We start from the raw sequence: 24077 nt of genomic DNA, 5'->3' as shown, positions 1-24077 counted from the left end.
CCAGGCTTTGCTCAGGGCCTGCCTGCCCCTGCCTTCCCCGACCCTTGACCCTCGTTCCCAGGAATTGACTCTTGCCCTCATCCTCTTCAAGAGAAACAAACCCCGCTCTCCATCCCCAAATGCCGGGAGGGAGGCTGGAGATGCCAAATGGCCTCCCCTCCAGGGACCGTCCTGGCACCTGAGCTGGGCCCCCGTTAACCTGTCCTTGCCTGCCATACAGCTTTTGCAAAAATCATTTTTCTGACCCCACCTCCTGCTGCATTAGAACCTCCAGACAGGAAGCCCTTGAATCCCTAACAAGCTTCCCAGGTGATGTATGCATGAGCACTCCTGGTCTACACCATGTTCCAGGGCAAGAAAGCTCAAGACGAGTCCCCAGGCAGGGCCACGGCTAAGACCGCCAGGGCCATTTGCAGATCTGGACCCTTAAGTGAGCTTGGCTGGCTGTGAAAGCAAAAGTAAGTCTCACTCGGAAGCCTCTCCTGTCCTCAGGCGGCTCACGGGGGAAGAGCCCATGGCCCTGCACACGGCCTTGTCCTGACACTAACAACCGCCCGGATGGCCTGTAAGGCACTTGAATGTTACTTCGTGTATTCCCTGTAGCAGCACTGTAAGGCCCCTGGGACACATTCTCATGTCAGAGAAGAGGAAAACCAAGGTTCAGGGTAGCTAAATGTCACATAAAAGACAAGTCTGCCGTAAGTGACTCATACCCGAGCCATCCAACCCCAGACCCATCAGGCGTCCCACAAGTACTCACTGATGAGAACAATGCTACGCTCAGAGAATGGACAGACAGTCAGCAAACCAGTCCATGAATCTGGCCCTGAGTGCAGTAAGAATGACAGCTGACAAGGTTCTCCCTTGGGCTGACCTCGGATTATGGGAAAGCTGTGTAATTTCTGGCTTACATGGCGTGTGGCAGGTGCACTCAGGGACATGTTGACTTGTCCCACGTCTGAACTTGTGGGAAGCCACCTGCAACATATTGCTAGAGAAATCACTGCTCTGAGGACCCGTCTTGAGATCACTGAGAAGCAGAGGCCTGTGTAAGGGAGAACAGCAGCTTCTCCATCAGCACAACCTAGAAACCCGTGCCCTGTGCAGGCAGCCTCGGACCAACGCAGTAGCCGCCCCGAGGACCTGCCACAGGACTGTCAGGTCTTGGGGAGGCACAAGGGCTGGCAGGCCAGGAACACAGGCTTTGGGGTCAGAAAGAATTAAATCCCAGCTCTGCCACCTTGCTGTGTGACCTCACGCAGACATCTTAACTTCTGAGTCTCAGTTTCCTCCTTAAGAAGCGGGAAAAATCCCCACTTCTCTGACTTGGTGTAAAGCCAACACAAGATTACTTATGTGACAGCACTGGCCCACAGTTGATGCTTAATATGAACCCTTCTCCCTCACCCTTTCGAGGCCTCAGCCTTTTTAACCTCCAGGAGCAGATGGTGCATAATTCGCCCTCTCCTCCGGGAAGCTCGCCTGCCCAGAGTTCTCTCAGGGCGCTCCTCATTAGGTCCTCACAGATGGCCGACAAGATGGTCGATAAGAAATGCGGAGGAACCCGGCACACACTGGGTCGCTTGGTGCACTCAGCAAATCGCTGGCAGACCGGAGGCTCACACCTGTCATCTGCCTTCCCCATCCGAGCCCCTGCAGCTGGATGACTTGACACGTGGGTCATTAACAGATGGGTGCGAGGAAGCTGCCATGCCCCTTGCCACCTGGTTAAACCTTCAAACCGCACTACGTGGGTCCCAGTGCATGACTTTCTGGCCTGCACTGGGCAGCCTTTCTGCCAGCCCTGCCTGTCCCAGCAGTGATTTAATAATCCTGCCTCCCTTGGTCCCCTTCCGCTACACCCCATCTACTTCTATAGTGCAGGCTGCAGATCCGAGCTGTGGGACTCAGGAAAGTCTCACACACTTTGAAGAGAAACCCAACTAAAGGCATCACAGGGATGGAGGAATGACAAGTAGAAGGATCAGGACCCTTTCTGCGCCTCCCCCAGGGCTCTGAGTTAGCAGTCTTCTACCTCCCGTCCGCCCTCTGCTCCAGGGCCTCTGCTCTGGGAGTGGCCCCTGCTCTGCATCGGGCATCCAAAGCCTAGCCCTAACACCAAGACCCAGCTCAAATAGCACCTCCTCCAGAAAAGCCTTCCCTGATTCCATGGAGCTCTAAGTTACCTCCGGCCTCACAACACCAACCGCCTTTTCTGTGCTCACACTTCTCTCCGCCCTAATTCCTCTCTATCCTGTGTCCACTTGTAGTAAAGCTGCCATCCGTTTCCTCCCCTAGCCATTATCCCTTCATAGAGAGAGGAGGAGGGAAGAAGGGAGTAAGGAAGGAAGCTGGGACAGAGGAGGGAATGAGAACAGAGAAAGAGGAAAGAGAGTGAATGAGAATGTACAGGTACCCAAGAGCTGGTGCCTGCAGCTGATTGCTCCTTTCCTGCCCTTTGTTCTGCAGGACATCTGATTCTTAACAGTATCTCTGTCCTGTCTTTACTTGAGTTAGAGTGGGGTTCTGTTCTTTGTAAGCAACCATTCCCAAACAAGATACCAGTTATTTACGTCTGTATTTCTGAAAGCTCCCTGAGGGCCTAGAAAGGTTTCCTGCATGTCATGTTGTATCTTCTACTTAAAAAAAAAAAATTATTATCTACCCTAAGAAAGCAGGATTGTCTGTTTTGTCTACTATCTCCAGCATTTAGAAAGTGCCAGGTACATGCAGGACCCTCAATAAATATTTGTGGAATAAATGAATACATAAAAGACACACATGAGCTAATGAATCAATGGGAGAATGCCCTCTGCCCAGAAAGAGGAAGCCCAGATGTTATCATCAATGATCTAAAGGAAGGGACTGGCTTGGAACACACATGGTCCTCTCAGCAACTCTCTCAACATCAAAGGGTAGGGCAGCGCTTGAGACGTGAGATGTTCGAAGACTAAAGAAAAGGCAGTACTTCTTTAGACACCGAGGAAGCAACACAGAGCTTATCCCAAGAGGTTATACGTGAAGTATACCAGGAGACTGACAAAGGCCATTAATATGCATTCGTGGTGGACGCCTGTGAGGGGCGGGACAGCCTCTGCTCTTCAACCAAAGGCCCCATGGATCCTGGACCAGGGGATGGGGGCCCAGCCTGACCCGGGCAACGTTTTCAGATGTCGTAGCTGCGTCAATGGGGCAGATCAGCACGTACGGGCCGGGGCTCTCCGTAGAAGGAGACGGGGATGTCTGGCTCTGCGCCGACTCTACTGAAGTCTCTTGGCTTATCCCAACGTGTCCTCCTAGCGCTGCTGTCAGTCATCCTGTGTGCTGGAGACAGCCCCACCTGAACACCCGATGGGTGGATGAACCAGGAAAGAGCTTCCTGCCCTGCAAAAATGCCCAAGCCCTCCTTTGAGAATCCATGAGTAAGACCAGCAACCCCCCAGCAGACACAAAGCTCATGTGGTCTGGCCGCCGTGCTGACCTGGGGTCTGGGGTTCTGCTTACTAACTTCACCTGCGTTTTTGGAGACGCTGGTCTTGGAATCTTCGTCTCCGAGGCAGCCATGACCACACATTTGGCCAAGTATTTCATATCTGAGGAGGCAGGGGTGGCCACGTGACTCCTGACAACAAGGCCTGTGCTGCCGGCACCAGGCACGACAGCTGTCCATGGGCTCAGAGTTGATCCAGTGGCACTCTAGGAAGGAGAGGCAAGAGCCCAAGCCCCAAACCCAGGGTGCTGTCTGCTCTGACCAGGTGCCGAATGGAGGCCTGAGGAACAAGTCTATCTAGCTTTTCCAAAGTGTTCCATGAGGTTTTAACGGGGATCTTGAGGGGAAGAAATTTTAAGGTAAAATAAATTTGAGCCGCACTGCAATGTTAAATTGGTTGCTTTACTGCAGGACTTCTCAGAGCCTTACCATGTTAATGTGTCTTTTATGAATGTCTAAGAGGAGAATATTGCAGGTAGCATTTCTTAAATCCTTTCTCCTAGACCCCCTCTTTTGAAAGGGTAGTGATCCCTAGAAACCCCCTCTGGAAAACACTGAAATTATATTCATGTGGGGGAATGAGGCACCCTCTGTATCTGTGCATCGCCCTGATGGATGGGAAGGCCATGTTCCAGTTAAGTGGGGCCTCCTCTCTCTAACCTCACGACCAAGCTGCAGTGTGCGGGATTCTGGGTTTCCATTGCCCCCTAGTGGACAAACAAAGCTGCGTGACCAACTCTCCTACCTCCCACCCTCAGGCCCTGGGTATGCTCCAATCTTACTGAGCAATTTCAGGTCCTGAAAAGCCCCGTTCACCAGCTTGAAGCTCCATGCCCTCTCATCTCCCGGCCCATCCCTTCACCCTGACTCCTACATGACCTTCAGGATTCAGCTTAGGAGTCATGTCCTCCAACGGGCTTCCCTGACTCTCCCCACCCCTGGGGTCAAAGACTCTTGCTGCTAGGAGCCCTTGGCCCCGTCACAGACCACTGCAACCATCGTGAAAAGCAGCATTTTGCTTATTTGTCTTTTCCTTAGGGGGAAGCTCTCTGAAGGCAGGCACAATGCTTTATTCAGGTTTTGGATTTTTTTTTTTTCATCTTCGGTATCATGTCTGATACATATAGTGCTTAATCAATGGTCAGTGAATCACTGAATACGTCAGGGAATAAATTATGGCCATTTCCCTGTTTGTGAGCCTGTGCTGGGGTGAAAGGAATGATGTGTATGCCATCCCCAAAACACACACAGACAAATCTGTTTCGGATGTTCGTGGTCTAATGGAGAGAAAGAGGGATTACCAGTGGACTTCTCTATGCACAACAGATATGCTCCTGAAGAGTAGTGAACTCATGGGCCCCCTTCTACGATATTTCTACCTTATGATGGTGCTCAAGGGATACACATTCACTGGAAACTATACTTTGAATTATGCCTTTGCTGGGGCCAGCGATATGCAGTACGATGCTCTCTCGTGATGCCAGGCAGAGGCAGCGAGCCCCAGCTCCCAGTCAGCCAGGCGATCAAGAGGGTAGACAACTGAGGCACATAGGCCCATTCTTATGCACACAACCATGCATTTCCTTTTCGGTACAGTACTCGATCAATTACATGAGACGTTCAACACTTTATTATAAAGTAGGCTTTGTGTTAGATGGAGGTCACACGGCTATAGGTAAAAACAGAACTTGGGGGGCCAGCTGATACTCTCGCCTTGCCATCACCTGTCCTTCCATTGGCGATGGGTAGCTGGGGCCACAGCACCAGGGGTCAGTCTGGAGACAGTGTTACAAGCAACTCTTAATCACCTGCCAGAAAGGCCACAACCTGGTGACAGGCTGGCCTGGCTCCAGTCACCAATGACAGGATCAGTCTGGATCGCTCCTGGCCAGCCGGAGTCCTGCGGGGCCCACAGGGGCATATATTTTCCCTTGCCCGACATGTGGGGCACGGGAGGCCCCCGCAGAATGCGGGGTGGCTCACGACTTACTGCAGCCTGGGGAGACAGAGGGGGCCCCAGGGTAGGATGGCCATTGTGCCTCACTCATCCATCTCTGCATCCCTCTGGGGGCTCACCGAGCAACAGCTTTGAGCCCGGGAGGCCTTTAATAGATGGCTGTTGAGCTGAACCAAACTGACACCCGCCTCGTTAAGCTGCAGGGCTTTCTGAGCAGCTACTTCGAGTGTGTTTGAAAAGCAATCCCTCTGGAGTCTGAGGTGAGTCAGGACCCTTGATGCTCTTCTGGGTTCCATTCACGGAGGGCCTGGCCCCTCTCAAGCCTGAGCCCTTTCCAAGCCCCAGACCCAGATCAAGGGGGGGGCCCTGGCAGGAGTCTCCTCAGCATCACTGAGCAAGAGGGTCCCAGCCTCACAAGTCAGGGAAAGACAAGACTGGGGAGGGAATGGACCACCTGGAGTCTGGACAACATAGAGGGTGAGGGGAGGGCAGCCGAGTGGGAGCCCAGTTGCTTGAAAGAGCTCAGGTTGGAAGCAAAAATATATACATAATGTCAACTCTCAGTGGTTTACATAAATGAACAGAGACTGAGCATGAATCATAGAAAACCACAGATAAACCAAAAGGAATTTATTTTGGTTTTTATTAGATTCAGACACATGCCCCCAATCCCAAACATGGAGAAGCAGTAGGAAGAGCACAGACTTGGAGTGGTCCCAACCCTGTCACTGACCAGCTGCTGTGTGGCCTTGGGTAAGTGTCCTTCCTTGGCTGGACCAGATCACCAGTTCTCAAATCTGGCTGTCGTTCAAACCTCCGGGAGAGGCTCCATCTACTGAGTGAGAACTTCCTGCAGCAGGGGTCAGAAACTGGCATTGGCGACAAGATCCCAGGTGATTCCGATGCACACAACCTGAGCCAGATCTGCTGCCTGGGGTCTCAGAACCCCTGGATTGAGGACTAGTGAAGTCACAGTCACTCTGCTGTCTTCCGTTTGTACACGCCATGCTCACACAGGAATGTGGCCACAACCACCCCAGCCCTGTGTGCACCCCTCTGCCGGAGCCCACACTTGCAGCCCGGCCCTCCTATGTGCTGCCTGGGATTGAGCAGGGGTGGGGAGGGGGGGTTCAGGGGATGGCCTCAGTGAGACCCAATGGACCCCTGGTCCCTGGAGGAGAACTGAAAGAGGCCTGATAGGCCCTGCCATCACTTTGGGCTCCTCCTTCCCTTGATCCGAGGAGAAGAGGTCTGCAGTCTGGAACGGAGGACGCAAAGCCAAGCAAACATTTACGGAGTGCTTGTGGCTTGCAGGGCACTAGGCAGGGTACACACACGGCCGCTCCATGACAGGGGGAGCCGGGCCTCTTCTCCTCCCGGAGCTGGGGCCTGTGCTGGCATGGACCCAAGCCACTTGGAGGGACAGAGCAGCATGGGCGGGGGCAGGTCCCCAGCCTCCTGTCCCTACAGGCCCTGGTGACGTGGCCTCTTCCTCATCGCTTCCTCTCCCAGCAGCCCCCTCCACCAGCAGCCCTGCCTGGTTTTACGACAGAGCATAAAACATGAAGATTAACAAACAGGGCCATTTACGAAACTGAAAACATGGAAAAACCAAGTGGAGATGGACTGATTTGATAAGGCAGTGGGCTGGGTGTTGCTTTTGGAAAAGGCCAGTTCTTAACCCCCCTCCAAATGGCTCATTAGCATCAAGTGCTGCTTTTTCCCTCTCCACAGCAGCATGCACAGGTGGACTGCCGAGGGAGGGGTCAGGGCTTCCAGAAGGACCGACCGGGGCCAGTCTGGGCCCGACGTCCCTCACGGAGCTCAGACGGTGCGCCACGAGCGCCTGCAGCTAGAGGGGCCGGAGCCCAGCTCTGCCCGCCCTCCGTCCTGGGGCCGCCGGCTCGCGGGGACACAGACGGGCGAGCACAGTGGGGACACAGACGACAGCTGGCATGGGGCCTGGGGGGGGGAGGGCGGACACGGTGGGCGCGGGTGGAGGCGGCACCAGCGACAGCACGAGCACACGCTCCAGAAACCAGCCAGCCTGGGGATCGTGTTCCCCGCGCCTCGGCTTCCTCACCTGCACCTGCAGATAATGTGACCGAGGTCACGGGGCTCATGTGAGGGGTAGGTTGGTCCGTCTCAGTAAAGCCTTCAGAAGGGTGTTCGGCGTCGAATAGTTGCTGCAGAAGTGTATTCTGGATCCTTCTCTGTGGGGGCAGCCCTTGAGAAGATTCTGGAAGGAATTTGGGTGGAAGGATCCAGACAGGGAACAGCGCAAGCAATGACCCAAGGCAGAAATGTCGCCATTGGAGAAACATGTCTGTGGGAGCAGCCCCGGTGGGTGGTGCTGACGCTGAGGGAGAATGTCCGTGCGCCAGGCGCCTGCCGTCCCCTGTCTGACGTGTGCTCTCTCACGCCATCCTTACAGCAGCCCCAGCAGTGGGTCCCATCACTATCCTCATTTTCCAAATGAAAAAACGGAGCCTAGAAAGGTAAGTGACTCTCTAAGGGCACCCAAATGGTGGAGGTGAGACTCAAAGCCTGGCCACCTGAGTCCCCGCCCAGGCCCGAGTTCTCAGCCATTCTGCTAAGAGAAAACGCCCTGGATTTTAGGGAAACCCCCGGCCAATGGTGAAAATCACAGAGCGGTTCTCCCGCAACCCTGAGAAGCCCACAGACGAGGACGTGGCCGAGCGCGTGTTTCTGATCCTGGAGGAGCGCATCCGGCTGTGCTACCACTGCTGGGACCACCGCATCACGGCCTCCAAGCGCGAGTTCCTGCGGCGCACAGAGGTGGACAGCAAGGGCAACAAGATCATCATGACGCCCGACATGTGTATCAGCTTTGAGGTGGAACCCATGGAGCACACCAAGAAGCTGCTCTACCAGTACGAGGCCATGATGAAGCTGAAGAACGAGGAGAAGTTGTCCAGACATCAGGCCTGGGAGTCGGAGCTGGAGGTGCTGGAGATCCTGAAGCTTCGAGAGGAGGAGGAGGAGGTGCACACCCTGACCATCTCCATCTATGACACCAAGCGCAATGAGAAGAGCAAAGAGTATATCGGGAGGCCATGGAGCGCGTGATACACGAGGAGCACCTGCGGCAGGTGGAGGCCCAGCTGGACTACCTGGCCCTGTTCCTGGTCCAGCTCCCACTGGGAGAGAAGCTGACGCGCTGGCAGGCCATGCGGGTCAAGGACGAGTGCCTCAGTGACTTCAAGCAGCGGCTCATCGACAAGGCTAACCTCATCCAGGCCCGTTTTGAAAAGGAGACCCAGGAGCTGCAGAAGCAGCAGCAGTGGTACCAGGAGAACCAGGTGACGTTGACGGCCGAGGTCAAGGACTGGTACCTGAGTTACTGCTCTCAGGCCATGTTCCGCATCCGCATCCTGGAGCAGTGGCTCAACCGCCACAAGGAGCTGGCCCCGCTCAAGTACCTGGCTCTGGAGGAAAAGCTCCACAAGGACCCACGCCTGGTGGAGTTCCCGAAAGTCTTCGTTTGATGCTCGGCCGAAGCTGCCAGAGCAAGAACCCGCCCCCACGGCCTGGCCCCTGTGCTCTCTACAGCCAGCAAAAGACCGTCCCCTCTGGCGCCTGACCTCACTGCCACCCCGCCTCCCAGCAGCCCTGTCTCTCCTGCTTCTCATGACTTTTCTGTAAATAAACACACTTTCCTTTCAAAAAAAAAATGCAGTTTTTTTTCCCCAGTGTCTGTTGATAACCCTTATGCCTGCCCAGCCTGCCTTCTCCACTAGTTTCTCTCACTCCCCGTCCTTCAGCAACTTCTCTAAAGAATTCAAGGGCAGTTCTGTGAAGCACAGAGATCTGGCCAAGAAGCTGAGGCTCCCAGAGGATTCAAGGCGGGGGGACGACTCCTCAGATACATTAGGTTGTGTAGCCCTTCAATTCTTCAGGATGGAGGAATAACTTAAGGTGAAATCCAGACTCTGACTGGTCAGGACAAGCAGCAGGGGTTGGGTGTTTGGGTTATGAGAAAAATCGTGCCTCCCTGGTGGGTGCTGAGGGTACAAGTTACCCTCCTAGCCATGAGTGACCCCGAGGCACGGCACTGGGAGGGAGAAGCAGGAATGCACAGAAGTCCCAGGGGACCTTCTCCAGGAAGCATCTAGAGGCTAGAGATGCTCTGCTCTCAGGTGGCTTGGTCCGGTGCCTCTCAGAGTGCTGCTCTCGGCCAGCCCCTCCCACCACCGCTCACCACCTGCACTTTCTTCCGGCATTAAGTAAGAACGACCTTGCCAGACCCCTTAGTGACATCCCATCAAGAAAAGCATCATCTCATTCATTCTTGGCCCCCGCACCAAGGGCAGGTGGACCAGCAAGGTCTTCTTTGGACAAACTAACCTAGGGCATGAAAGACTCCTACAGATGCACCTGTTCCTCGGTCTTGAGGATGATACAAGGCCAAGAGGGACGAGGATGCTTCCTTCTCAATGCCGCCCAGTAAAACAGATGCATCCCTTGGCTCTGTTCAGGAAAGAGATGGCATCGTCTCATGGGAGCTGCTGGCCTCGGGCATTTCACCAGGGCCGACTCTGTCGCTCTTCTCCTCACTTTGTGCTCCCTCAGTGTAGTGGATCAAATTATGGACACCAAAAGATAGGTCCACCCGGAACCTCAGAATGTGACCTTATTTGGAGTGAGGGTCTTTGCTGATGTAATAAGAATCCTGAAATGAGACCATACTGCCTAAGGGCAGGCCTTAAACGCAACGATGAGTGTCTCTATAAGAAACAGAAAAGAGAAGGCACAATGCACAGAGCAAAAGGCCATGTGAACATGGAGGTAAATATTGGAGCGATGCAGCTATAAGCCAAGAAATGCCAAGGTTTGCTGAGAGCACGCAGAAGCTAGGAGAGAAGCATGGAGTCTCTACCAGAGCCTCCAGCAGGAACCAACAGTCTAGGCACCCCGATTTCAGGCTTCTGGCCTCCAGAACCGAGGAAGAACACATTGCTATTTTTTAAGCACCCCCCTGCCCCCCCCCCCAGTTTGTGGTGCTTTGCTATGGTGACCCTTGGCATCTAGACTTGGTTTCCTTTCCTGCCACTGCTTCTTCCCATCCTGCATGTGGCCCTCCCCAGAGCACAGCCCTTTGCTCTCTGTGCTCCCCTGGCTGTCCTCCTATGGCCCTCCTGCTTCACTGCACACTTCATGCAGCTGAGAGCTCGCAGAGGTGCAGGCCAGACCCGGTGCAAATGACCACCCCACTATGTGCTGCCACAGACACAAAGGACGGTTCTTGATCTTTCTAAGCCCCCAAGTTGTCTCATCTACTCCTATTTCCAGCCCTGTTGTGGTGATGCAGTGAGTGACATTTGTGAGAAGCCCCACCCGCCAGGTTTATAAACAATCCTGCTTTTCTCACTCGTTCAGCCCTAAACCTGAAACTTCCCACGCTGAGCACGGCCACGTCCATGTCTCATAGACCCCTCAAGCTCTGCGTTCCTCCTGGCCAGAGCACCTTCTCTTCCCATGCAGCCCTTCCCCAGCATGAGCCAAGTTGCCAGTGGGGTAGGAGGAAATGGGGCCAAGATGTAGAGCTGGTGACCTCCTTCCTCTCTCCTCAGAGATACCAAGGGGTCAAGACAGGCGAACCAGCGTTCAGCCTCCAACACATCCTCAGTAATGCCTCCCTCCGTCTGGGGATGCTCTGATTGTGATTTGTGAAATCGTGTTTGCACTATGTGGTCTCATTATTCCATGGGACAAATGACCTTTAAATCAGTCAGAGAAAGACAGATACCATATGATTTCACTCATACGTGGAATTTAAGAAACAAAACAGAGGAACATAGGGGAAGGGAAGGAAAAATAAAATAAATAAACAGAGAAGGGGTAAACCATAAGAGACTCTTAATCATAGGAAAAAAACTGAAGGTTGCTGGAGGGGAGATGGGTGGGAGGATGGGGTAACTGGGGGATGGGCATCAAGGAGGGCACGTGATGTAATGAGCACTGGGTGTTCTATGCAACTGATGAATCACTAAACTCTACCTCTGAAATAAAAAAAAAAGATGCATTCAAAAAAAAAAAAGAAGAAGAAGAAAGAAAGAAATAGGCGTTGTCTACCAAAATGAACAAACAGCTGTGAATCCTGACAACCTGTACATTCCTAGAGAGCTGGCTCTGACATCACTGTCGGCTTTCCTGACCTGGGGCCCCCTGTCGGTGGCACGTGGTTAGGGTCGCTGGGACACCCGCCGGTGCAGCCCGCAGATGTACCATCTCACGCACCAAGCTCGACAGCAAATAACTCTTTGATTCATGCAATCGTCTAGTTTTAGGAAAAATAATAGTTGTAACAATTTCACTGTCTGGATTATTCTAGGGTTTGACTGCCCCGATAAGTCATTTTCTGGCATGCTGTTAAAACCCCCGTTTTAGGATGCTGACTCTCGAAGCTCTCCAACACAGGAGTTCATGTTGGCTTCACTGCTTCTCCGGGCACAGGGAAGCTCGCCGGTTCCACACTCCTTGAGAGGGTCACACCTACACTATAGACTTAGGATCAGCATTGTCTACACAGTGCAGTCTCTCACATCGGGGTGGGTGGAGGTGAGAGGCGCTCTGGGAGAACCTCAGAGCGTGGGCCAATTCTCACTGATGAGCGCCCAGGTACCCGCTCCTCCTCCTGAGCTGCCAGCCCAGCAGCCCTGAACCAAGCGTGTGGGCTCATCTGGAGGGCTGCTCCCAGGCACGCCTGTCTCTGCCGGGGTGATGTCAACCTAGGGACGGGGGCGGGGGTTGGTGGGAGGAATCCTGCATTCCCCGCAGAGCCATGCCGAATCGAGAGTGCCTGGCAGGTCTGGAGAAGGGCTCTGTGAAGGTGAAGGGCTCTTTTAATGATAAGGGAGAAGGTTACTGGCTCCCTGAGCTTTTCCTTTTGGGGTCTTAGTCTCCTTCCCTGTGGAATATGGGGCTCATGAGAGAGTGCAGAGGTCTTTTCCATTCTTTGCCCATACCATGCTACTTCACAGAGGGGTCTCTGGCCCAGTAGCTTCCCTGCTTTCTTGGGCCATGGCAGAGGTCTCCCTGTCCTTGCTAAAGTGTGGGCATCGTACCCCAGGGCCAGAGTCGTGCCTGGCCCCACACTGACGGCTGAGACTCAGGGCTGCATGCAGGAGGGGTGCATAGCTGCGAGCAGCCCTGGGCTTTGTGGTAACATCTGGGTCAGAAGGAGGAAAGAGGCCCCCATTCACCTGCGGGCTCAAGCAGCCTTCTCTGCAAACACCACCAGCAGAGAAGGCCACTTCATCACGGAATCCCCTTTCAGCACCGTACCCAGAGCCAGCTAACCACCTGTGAACCGCACCCCAGCCACAAGGAGCGGGGTGCCAAGCCAGTCGCCTTGCCTCTCTGAGCCTTGCTGTCCTCATGTGAAGCTGGGAACGGTCACGCTCACTTCGGCTCTCAGGCGGTGCGGGTACCAGGCCGACTGCTGCACACACCAGCTACGTCGGGTTTATTCCCGAGGAGTCTCCCGCAGGAGGGCATCGCTCGAGCTTTGCCAGCACGGCCTTCCTATCCACGCAAGGCACGGAGGGCAGCAAGCTTTGAGGACTGGCTGGGGTGCGGGTGGACGGGGGGGGGGCAACTGAAGGGTGGGAGCTCGGGACAGGTGTGGAAGGGGTGGCCCCCGGAAGCAGAGTGGCCACAGGAGCTGCAACACGGCCTGCTTCTGGACACACACTGGCTCATGGCAGAAGAGAAATGGATGGGGTCTGAAAATCCCAAACCTCAACCTGGGGTTGTGCCAGGCTCCCGAGGAGCATCTGCAGCCTTAGGGGCACTGCCGGGCAACACACACTGCCGGTTCCTACAGCGCTTTGGCCCCCATGCTGTCTCCCACCCTAGGAAGCCCATGGGATCATCTGTAAACCAGACTGCCTGTCCGTGCCTCCGCTCCCACGGGGCCCCACTCTGATCCCTCTGGTCCCCTTGATCACCTGGGGAAGGGGCACACTAGGCCCGTTCTCAAGAGAAATCATTAAAGAAGAAATCTTGAGACCAATCCTAAATGGCACCTCTTGGAGACCAGAGAACTTCAAATCTCTTCCCACTTCTCATCAAAAGCTCCACCCTGAAGCCCACGGCCCAGCAGTGTGACTCAGGGCTCCTTCATTATGGGAAGAAGCCTGGAGTCACCTGCCTCCCTCCCCCAGCTGTGCTGTCCACCAGGGAGAGGGACAGGATCACCCGGGGAACTTTCTCTGCATCATCAAGATTGCCACATAGGCACGTAATTCACACTTGTGTTTAGAGGACATGCCCGTGCCCACACTCAGGAGGCAAGATGCCCCTGCTCAGTGCCAGGGGTCCAGCTGCACACACATGGCCCCTCACCGGCTTCACCAGCCCCCTCTGGCTCTGTGTTCCCCTCCTGGGCACCAGTCATCGCTGCCCCCCTACCCGGTCCTGAGCCCCACCCGGGGCAGAGACCTTGAGACAGTGGATCTGAAGACAAAAATAGCTCTGCCTGGGCCCCAGGTATATATGTCTGCACTGTCTGAGCCCTCTGCCCACCAGATGCATGCAGCTGGGGAGCAGAGCCACAGCCTGTCTCCCCGCTGGGGAGGAACTCAGCTAGGGATCTGCCGCTGTAGGCACCCTAGATCCCAGAGCTCGGAAGGGGCCCACTCCTCTGACACCAGACAGACCCAGTGAATCAGCCCTGGCACTGGGCAGCACCCCCTTCCCTGTCAGGAGAGCAGACTGAGGCTCTCCATGCTCAGTCCTTCTTTCCTGAGACCTACCCTGAATTCCTCACTGTGGCCCTAAGCCTCATGCTCCGCCACAGGGAGAGAGGACACTCTCCCCAAAACCTCATTCCACCAGGAAGCAGCTCTGATCAGCCATTCACAAAGTCTTTATACAGTGTCTACTGAATACAGACAGAGGTACGAGGTATGTGAGGTGGTGGATCCAAGTGTGAAGAACGCTGAAAGAGCCTTCCCCTTGGGAACTGATGGTCCAATGAATTTCCTGGCCTGAGCTGATCTGAGACTGCTGCGTTTTACAGAAGGAGCCCCAGAATGAGGAAGAGTTGGGGGGCGCTGGGGGCCCCTCACCCAGTGTGTGCCTCTATCGTACACTCCCGATTCTGAGCAGCCAGGCTCTCTGCTGTGCTGAGGCGGGACTGGCTGCCACCGCCCCTTCCTCACCCATGGACGGGGCCATGGACGGGGCCACTGCTCTTTCACTGGGACAGGCCAAGTCCTGGTTGCGGAGCTGAAGGCTCGGGCTCTGTGCTCCCCTTGCCTGGCCTTCCCACGGCAGCCACTCGGATGTGCCCGCAGCCTCTCTGCTCTGCACCATGTGCTTCGATGAAGAGATTTTCCACCCTGGGGAGCATGGCTCCCGGGTGGCAGATGGGAGGGTGACTCAGAATGGCCACTGGCCATGTGCGTGGGTTTTCGGTATTCAGCTGCTGACATTCCTGTCCCCCGGGGCCTGGACCTTTCCTAACCTGTGTCCCCCACACCGCCTGAGGCGCTCACGCTGTTCAGCACTTGTTTTCCATACCGGAGATTATTACTGCGTTTACCTGTCTCCAAGCGTGCGCTGATGGTCTCCTCACCTCCCTGTCCCCGCTCCCCCAGCTACAAGACCCGTGTCCTTGCCAAGACAGGTTCTGGCTCACTGCTGGGCCCCCAGAGCTAGACCAACGCCTGGCACAGTAGACATCCCGTGAGTGTTTGGTGATTGACTGACCATGAACTTCTCTGGTCTTTGGTTTTGTCTTCATAACTTGAGAATAATAGCCTTTACTAGAATCTCTAGAGGAATGCCGTGAGGCTAAAATGGACTGTGCACCCCACGGTGTGTGCGCGCGCATGTGTGTGTGCATGTGTGTGTGCGCGCGCGCGCACATGCGTGTGTGTGCATTTGTGTGTGCGTGCGGCCGTGTGTATGCGCGCACGCACGCGCGTGCATGTGTGTCGTGTGTGTGTCCGTGTGTGTGCGCGTGTCCATGCGTGCGCGCGTGTGCATGTGTGTGTGTCCGTGTGTGTGCGTGCACGCACACGTGTGCACAGTTATTTACGTGCTGCCCATCAATCCACCCTCCGTGTTCTGCTTGGAGACTCTGGAGCTAAGAGCCGGCCACCCACGTCTCCCGACTCCCTGGGCAGCCGGCTTCTAGTTAGCTTCTGCCCATGGCAGGCCCCAGCAGCACTGAATGGCAGGGGAGGGCAGAAGAGCCTTCCTCCCTGAATTTAGCTCCTGTAGTTATGGCGCCAGCAGCAGTCAGCTTCAGGCCCACCCTCCGGCAGCTTCTTTCCTTTTGGCGCTCCCCAGCAAGGCTTGCCCTGCTCCCCTGGAGCACCAGCAGTCGGAACACAGCTCCACAGCGCTCCTCACCCCCTGGGCGCCCCCAAGCCAGGCCCTGTCCCCGGAGCTGGGGACAAGACACCCCGGGGTGTCTCCTCAGACGTCCTGGCACCAGACACGCAGCGCCCCTCTTGGAGGTCTGAACACTAGCAGCACCCCGGAGCACCCTTCCCAGAAAGTGGGGCCCTCCCCTGGCCCCTTGGATGTGATAATACCACTCACTTGTGCTCGCATCCATGGGAGTGTCACTGCTACTTCTGGTTCCTAATCTCTGGGCATCCTCAACATCTGCTTTTCCCTCTTTCAGCCTTCTGACACCAATTCCCTGATTTAAATCTCTTAAAAATTAGTGTGGTTTCAATTTCTGTTTTCCTGACTGGGCCCTTCGCTGCAGCCGGGGGGAAGAGCTGAGGGGAGAAAGTTTAAATGGAAACGTAGCCGTGCCTGAGAAGGAGAGGATTGAACCCCCACCTGGGGTCCACAGCCCCTGTTTTATTCACCACAGGACATCTGCGGGGGCTGGGTGAGGGTCCTGGCTAATGTTACCTTTGCCGGTGTCCCTAGCACCTTAGCTTCTCTCTCTGGAGCCTGTGAGGGCTCCAGTCAGGGCCCTGACTTTCTCTTGGTTCTCCTGGCTACAAGGACTTCCCCTTGGGAACTGACCGGGGGGGGGGTCCCCTTCCTTCCTCCTCTCTGCTCAGTCTATTCCCATCATTCACTGGATCTGTTGTTCCAAAACTTCCAGAAAACAGTAGGCACAAGGCCTGTGCAGGGGAGGAGGAGGCCGATTTTCACCCGAGTCTGTCTTAGAAATACCCCGTCTTTGGATGACTCATCCGCTGTCCAGCTGTGGCCTGCATGACTCACAGCCCTCTACTGAGTCAGGTCCAATGCTAAGTGTTTACATGCCTTCTCTTAACTCTCAACCACAAGCCCATGAAATTGGAACTATTATTACTCCTCTTTCAAAGATGAAGGACTCAGGTTCAGAGTTGAATGTTACTCAGTCAATTAGTCTACAGAACTGTGACCAGAGCCCAAGTTAGCTGATACTCAAGTTCTGCCACTGGGACTGGGATCCTTGCAGATTCCGGAGCAAAGGGGCCTTGAGAAGGGGAAAGGTTCAAGCTCCTCTGCTCAGGAAGCTGCCCTGGGAAGGTCTCCAGGGCTCTGGAGAGGCCTGAGCACCTGAGGGCCAAGAGGACCTTCCTGGCAGACAGAACAGTAGAAACACGGGCAGGACACCTACTTGTACTAGGCTCTGAGCTTATCCCGGGAATCAGCGATGAGCACCCCCAAGGATGAATGAGGTGATGGGAAGGTTTGACCAATGTCAGTTGCCCTGACCCAGTTCTGCCTCCTGGACGGGGACCAGGCTTCAGGCCTGGGGGCTGAGAGGTAAATTCAGACCTCAGGGGTGTTCATCCACCTTTGTTGCAACCCCTTTGACCAAGTGCAGACGTGGGATGTGTTTTTTCAATCCCAGATGGCTCCTCACTCCTAGGGAGCAGGGGCAAGAACGTGCCTCCCCAGCTGCACAGTCATGCCAAATCCCAGCCTGACCAAGCAGACGGCACACACCCTTTGCTGCCACTCTCCTCCACGGAGGCAGGGACTGTGCCCTCCTTCTGGCCCCTGATCTCTGCTGCGCTCAGGGACCTGGCCGTGCAATCTGCCAAAGGCCAAGGACCCTCTTCTTGTCCCCAACTCCTCCCCCCGCCACCGCCGCTGTGCCAGGCAGAGTCACCCACATCAGTGCATCTGGGGGAGGGTGACATCTTCCTCGTCAGGAAGCAGCTGAAGCAGCCTCCGGGGGTTTGGGGCGCGTATCAAACTCCGTAAGAATTACTCTGTAATTCTTTCACACGATCCCATCAGTGCTCACGGCCCCCAGAGAGATGGCTTCTGGATTGTATCTCTCTCCTTCCTTCAGTATACAGATGGCCGGAGTCGGTCCTGAGTCCAGGACAACAAAGGAAGGCTGATCAGCTGGGCTGCAGAGTCTGGCCTTGGGCTTCTCAGCATCTGGTGTTTGAGCTGCCTGGGAAGCTGAATGTCTGGGCCATTTGTCCTTCCATCGCATGCCTATACTCGGCCCGCAGACTTGAAGCGGGTACGCTGCTGTGCCCCCTGGCTTTCTCGGGCGAGAGGAGGCAGGGGGAATGTAAGTACGGCAAACCGGTCCCACCTGTCTGTTCTGACCCCCCAGAGGCTGTGGGAGATCGCCGGGGAGCAAGGGAGCAAGAAAAGGGCCGTGGGGTCTGCAGGGAGCCGGGGGAGTGGGCCTGAGGATGCCCGCTCTGTTCCAGGGGACCCAAACATCTGAGGGGGACAGAGGCCCTATTAAAGGGGACAGACAGAACAGAACAGAACGAGATGGACAAAAGGCAGGCGAGCAAGAGAAGCAGCCCTTGCAGAAGAGCCTCACAGGGAGGGCGGGATAAGAAACAGTAAGAGCACTCACGTACCCAGACCATGGAAGGGAAAAAGCAGGGGCGGCATGCACACGGGGGGGCCACAGTCATCTGAATGTGGCAGTGGCCGCCAGGCGCTGCGCTCTCCCCGCCCATCAGATGCTGCTCTAAACACACTGCGTACGTTATGTCAGTGAATCCCAACAATCCTATGGGTAGCCACTCTTGTAATCCCATTACACAGGGGAGGAAGCTGAGGCCGAGGGAGCGGACACAGTGAGTGAGGGGCCCAGCTTGGGCTTGCGTGACGCTGGAGCCTGTGGGCTGTGCCGCCTGCCTGCCATCCAGCCCGCGGGCCCTCGAGGCCCCTCCTCTCCCTGATTCTCACCAGGAGGAGAAAACAGGGACTCCCCACCTTTACTTGAAAATGGGACTCCTTGGGGCGCCTGGGCGGCTCAGATGGTTCAGCATCGGCCTTCGGCTCAGGTCATGATCCCAGGGTCCTGGGATCGAGCTCCCTGCTGAGCAGGGAGCCTGCTTCTCCCTCTCCCTCTGCCTCTCCCCCCTGCTCATGCTCTCTCTCTCTGTATCTCTCTGTCTCAAATGAATAAATAAGAAATCTTGAAAAAAAAAAGAAAAAGAAAATGGGACTCCTTTTCCTCTCGGCATCCTCACCTCCCAGCCTACGTAACAGACCCGTGGAAGGGAAGCTTCGGTCTCTAGGCCAGGTCTCTGACTGCACACTCTGCCTCGGTGTGTTGGACCTTCTCCTCCCCAAAGTGGGTCTCTTTCTGTGCCATTCTTGTACCTGGTATAAACAGAACAATGTGCTCTCGGGGTGGGCATGTGAAGTAAAGGAGCTCCAGCGTGTGCACAGCACCCAGCACCCAGCACCCCCCGGGGATCAGTAAATGCAGTTTCTGCCCCGACCCACTCCCACAGGTCTCACCTCCCCTCCCCCCTCCCCATACTGTGAATGTGGCCCTTCTGGGTCACCCATTCAGTGGGAGGGGCAGTCCTGCCACCCAGGCCAAAGGAGCCATGTCTGGTCAGACCTGGGCATGGTATGGACACAGCGGCTCAGACCAAGACTGGCAGGTAAGTATCTCTGTCCTGTGAGCACAAGAATGGCCAAGAGAGACCCACTCTGCACAGGAGAAGCTTCGATAAGCTGTCTTCGGGGGCAGGAGTGGAACCCCTTAGGCCTCAGGAGGCTGGTCCCCGGGCATCCGGGGAAGCCACTCTGCATAATCAAAGGAGGGCAGTGGAAACCCAGGTGGTCTGCTGGGAGGGGGCGAGGTGTCGCTGCCGGCCCTGGCAGGGCGCACAAGTTCCTGTGTGCTGCCCTCTACTCCTCTCACCCCGTCCCCCACCTCGCAGTGATATTTCAAAAGTATTTAACCAATGGACATGTTATGCATGCTTTTTTTTCCTGAATAAAAGAAAAAAGTCAACCTGACCAGATGAGGATACTTGGTGGTTGGGTTACAGCTATTATCGTTTATTTTGTAATGTGGACACTGGTCCTCAGAGTTTATCTGGCTGACAAGTAGAGCAGATGCGAACCAAGGTGTGAGCCCACAAATCCAGGCTTATTTTGATTCTCTCCCGCCCTGCTGCCAAGCACTCAGCCACTCCTCAGTGGCTGGCTCCCAGGATTAAGCTTAATTGGCTGAAAGAACATGAGCAGGGAGCTGATGGTCCCAGGTCCCCCTCCTACTTAGGAAGAGTCCCCTTTGTGCTGCCCTTTGAAAATCAGCCAGCCAACACATGAGCCAATTAAGGCAAATTCAAAGTAACAAGCCACCAAAGGTATTGTTCTTGGCACATATCTTTTTATATGCAATGGTTGCAACAATTAGACTCTCTCCCAAGGACACTGGGAGTGACAAGTGAGAGGCTTACAGAGGCTCTGAGCAGGGAACCAAGCACTGATGTCCTTGGCATGAGTAGCAGACACTTCACTGCCTGATGGCAGGGCTCACAAATTCCTGCCACATTCCCTGCAGCAGGTTGGGAATGTCCAGGGTCAGCCTCACGTGTGAGGTCCCAGGCTGGGGTCCGGAGCCTATCTGTGCCCAGGAGCCCTCTGCCTGTGTTTCAACATCACCATCTAGAGCCTTTCTTCCCACCTTAACCCTGTGTTCTCTTTCTTTTTTACATTAATTTGTCAACGTAATTCATATATCTTAGGTCTTAATTTGTTGCTGTTCACATACATTGTAAAAATCTTCTAGTTCAGGGGTTGGCAAACTTTTTCTGTAAAGGGAGAAATCATAAATATTTTCTACTTTGTAAAAGTGGAAAACTCTGTCAAAACTATTCAATTCCATCTCTGTAGTGCAAAAGGTAAGGGGGGGTCAAAACTATTCAATTCTCTGTCAAAACTATTCAATTCCACCTCTGTAGTGCAAAAATAGCCAGACAAAACATAAATGAGTGGGAGTGGATGTGTTCCAATAAAACTTTATTTAGAAAAGCAACTTGTGGGCCGAATTTGGGTCAGGCCAGTTTGCTAACTGCTGCCCTAGTCCACAGTTTTGTTTTTAAATCATTTTTTGTTTGTTTGCTTTTTCTTGTGTTTTTTTTGCTCTCTTTTGTCATACCAACATTTTTTTCACTTTGACATGATCAAATTTTTCTATATTTTCGTGTATGGTTTGTGCTTTTTGTGTAGCCCATTTATTCTATAGGTGAAGAAACCAAGGCCCAGGAGGGAGAGTGGCTTACTAAGGTCACACAGGTACTCTGTAGTAGGAGCTTTGTTTTCCTATAAGATCACATGGGACAAACTTTGTGATCAGACAGCCTCAGCTTTGAATTTTGGTCTGTCACTTATGCTTGGACAAGACACACACACACACACACACACACACGCACACACACCCTTTTCTTTTCCCTGAAGTTAATTATTATCTCAATTTTTAAAAAATCAGCCTGGTTGTCCATGAACCCCTCACTAATTTATTTCATATACTCTGATATCTCTAGAATAAGCCCATTAATAATATATTCTATTTTCTAAGTATTTCCATTTTTTTTTCTCCCCTAGAGATACCATTTCTGGAACTCTCCATCCCCTTGCTCCAATCTGTTCTGGCTGCTTTGCCAGGCTCAGGATCTCTCTTCACCAGTACTTTCTCTTTCTTAGTTTCCTCCTCATTTCATAGAAACAAATCTTATAGTGGTTCCCCAAGAAAAAATTCCCTGAAAGCCATCTGATTCCCTGCATTCCTAAAAATGTCTTTACCTTCATCCTTCCCTAACCATTTGGATACAGAACTCTGGAATGAAATACTTTTCCATCAGAATTTTGCAAGTCCCACTCCACTAAAATTCCTATGTCAGCATTACTCTTGAGATAGGCACTCTGACCGCTAATCTTCTGCATGTAAACTATTACATCTCTATGGAAGTTTGTAGGATTTTTTTTAGCCTCCTGAAGTTCCAGGATTTCCCAATGATATGCTTTGATGTGGGTCTTCTTTACTTGAAGAGCCAGACACTTGATGACCTTACAACCTGAGGATTTTTGCTCTTTGGTTCTGAAAAATGTTCTTATAGTAACATGGCCACTGAGCGGAACAGGGAACCCATCCTGTGTGTGCTGGGGCAGTACCTGGACCCGGCCCAGTGTGGCATCTGCGGGCATGAGGTGGCCTCGGGCTCCAGCCAGCCCACCACCCACTTTGTGCGGACCTTCCCCCACGCTGAGTGGCAGCCGTCAGAAGGGGACAGCATCTCAGTCACCAGTCAGGCTCAGGGGCTGTCCAGTGTGAAGACCCTGCTGTACTTGGACGTGACCTGGGATTGGGAGCAATTGGGGCGGGATCCTGCCAAGGTCCCCGGACCTGCTGTTCAGTATCTACATGATCCGCATCAGCCCCCTGAAATGCACCGAGAGGCTCTTCAGAGCAGGAGGGAACCTACCTGCTCACCCCCAAGGTGCTGCTCATCGCCTATGGGCCCGATAAAATCAACAGAAGATCATGCCACAGAGTAATGTAGATTTTGACCTAACCCTTAGATGCAGTCGCCCGGAGTGGGGGCCACAGGACACAACCCTCCTGAAGGACATGCTCCTCCAAGCCAGTGGCCTTCTCCTGGAAAGAATGGTGGACATGGCAGCCAACGAGTGCCTGATATTCCAGAAAGAGTAACCCCCTTCTTCTCCCCATGCTTGTGTCTCCACCCATACCCCTTCTGGAACAAACCCAGCCCTGCCAGACCCTGGGAGGCTGGGCCATGAGGACTGGCCTTGCCCAGTCTGGGGGCTCTTGGCTGGTGGCCCAGGGCTGCTTAGCATCTGGGAATAAAATGTTTCTTGCTGCCAAAAAAGAAAAAAAAAATCCTCTAGCGTCATTTCATTGGTTTTTGGATTTTCAGGAGAAATGAGAAATAGATACTGATGTCCAATCCCCCATATTTAACATGATTTTATTATCTTACTACCTTAATGTTTAAAGAGACCATAGGAAGCCCTTGCTAACTAATCTGGAATCCAGAAGCTATAACATTAAAATAATAAATTTGGTAACATAAAAAAAAACCCGCTCTGCATGACAAAAGACAACATATGCAAAATTAAAAGACAAGTGACAAAATGGGAAGATATTTATTTGTATTTCTATTATTACAAAAAGTAGCTTCTAGAAATTGATAAGAAAAAAAACCCCAACATTTCAATTTTTAGAATGGACAAGGATCACAGAAAAGGAAATTTAAATGACTATTAAGCATATGAAAAACAGCCAAATCTCACTCATAATAAGAGAAGTGCAAATTTAAACCACTCTGAGATACCTTTTTTTTCAACTCTCAGATAGGTAAAAACCCAGAAGTTTGACAGTTCACTTTGTTGATAAGGGTGTGGGGAAATAAGCATTCTCCTGCATCTCTGGCAAGTTTTTGTAATCTTTGGATAACAGTTTCCTTATCGGTAAAATAGAGCTAATAATAGTGCCTACATACTTTATAGGATTATTAGAAGGATGCAAAGAAATGATGCACGTAGAGTGTCTAACACATACTAGTGCACCCTTAATTAAATACTACTTATCGGGATGCCTGGGTGGCTCAGTTGGTTAAGCGTCTGCCTTTGACTCAGGTCATGATCCCGGGGTCCTGGGATCGAGTTCTGCATCGGGCTCCCCGCTCAGCGGGGAGTCTGCTTCTCCCTCTCCCTCTGCTGCTCCCCCTGCTTGTGCTCCCTCACTCTCTCTCTTTCTGACAAATAAATAAATAAATCTTTTAAAAATAAATAAATACTACTTATAAACATTATTAACATCTATTTGACCAAATCATTTATATTTTTCTTCACTGAAGTTTCTACAAAAGACAAGAATACTCTCCTGTGAGATCTCCAAGGACAGAGACCAGGCCACACATTTCTGTGTTGCTCTCGGTCCCAGGCGCAGGGCAGGACACAGAGCCTGTGCTCACTAAACACCTGGTTTTGAAATACAATGAAATATACTGGTCCATTCTTAGGCTACACCTGTAATCTTGGGCTTGTGCCCAGAGTTTCTTATGTTGCCTCCAAGCAGGAGGGCAGAGGCCAGCAGCTGAGATGAACAACAGGGATCCAGGCCCATGTGCAGAGCTGGTGCCCCGAGGTTGAAGTGCTGGGTGCACCCCATCAGCAGACAGCTCTGTGACAGATGAGGCACATTACTCCGTGATCACCGACACTGCCAATTACTGGTGCCCCAGCTGTCAGCTCAAGGAAGCAACGCCTAGTCAGGGAGAGGCACGTGGGCCAGGGCAGGGCAGACACCACAATGTAATCTCCCCGGGGCCGGGGGTGGGGGGGAGCTTCTAGTGCCACCTGAGAACATGTCTCAGTGGCAGGGGCCCC

General features: G+C 53.4%; 1 protein-coding gene and 2 pseudogenes across 4 annotated transcripts in view; 2 read left to right on the top strand and 1 right to left on the bottom strand.

Annotated features, from left to right (window-relative positions):
- KCNH1 (potassium voltage-gated channel subfamily H member 1) overlaps nt 1-24077 on the bottom strand; it is a 378415-nt gene that overhangs the window by 6000 nt on the left and 348338 nt on the right. The gene's annotated exons all lie outside the window — the stretch shown is intronic.
- LOC141374038 (dynein regulatory complex subunit 7 pseudogene) lies at nt 7972-8956 on the top strand (annotated as a pseudogene).
- Nucleotides 21786-22377, top strand: LOC112828789 (methyltransferase-like 26 pseudogene; annotated as a pseudogene).

The sequence above is a fragment of the Callorhinus ursinus genome, unplaced genomic scaffold (assembly GCF_003265705.2).
Source record: "Callorhinus ursinus isolate GAN/ISIS: 27379988/994484 unplaced genomic scaffold, GSC_fseal_2.0 scaffold13, whole genome shotgun sequence".
NCBI lineage: Eukaryota > Metazoa > Chordata > Mammalia > Carnivora > Otariidae > Callorhinus > Callorhinus ursinus.
This window is presented reverse-complemented; position numbering and strand designations above follow the sequence as displayed.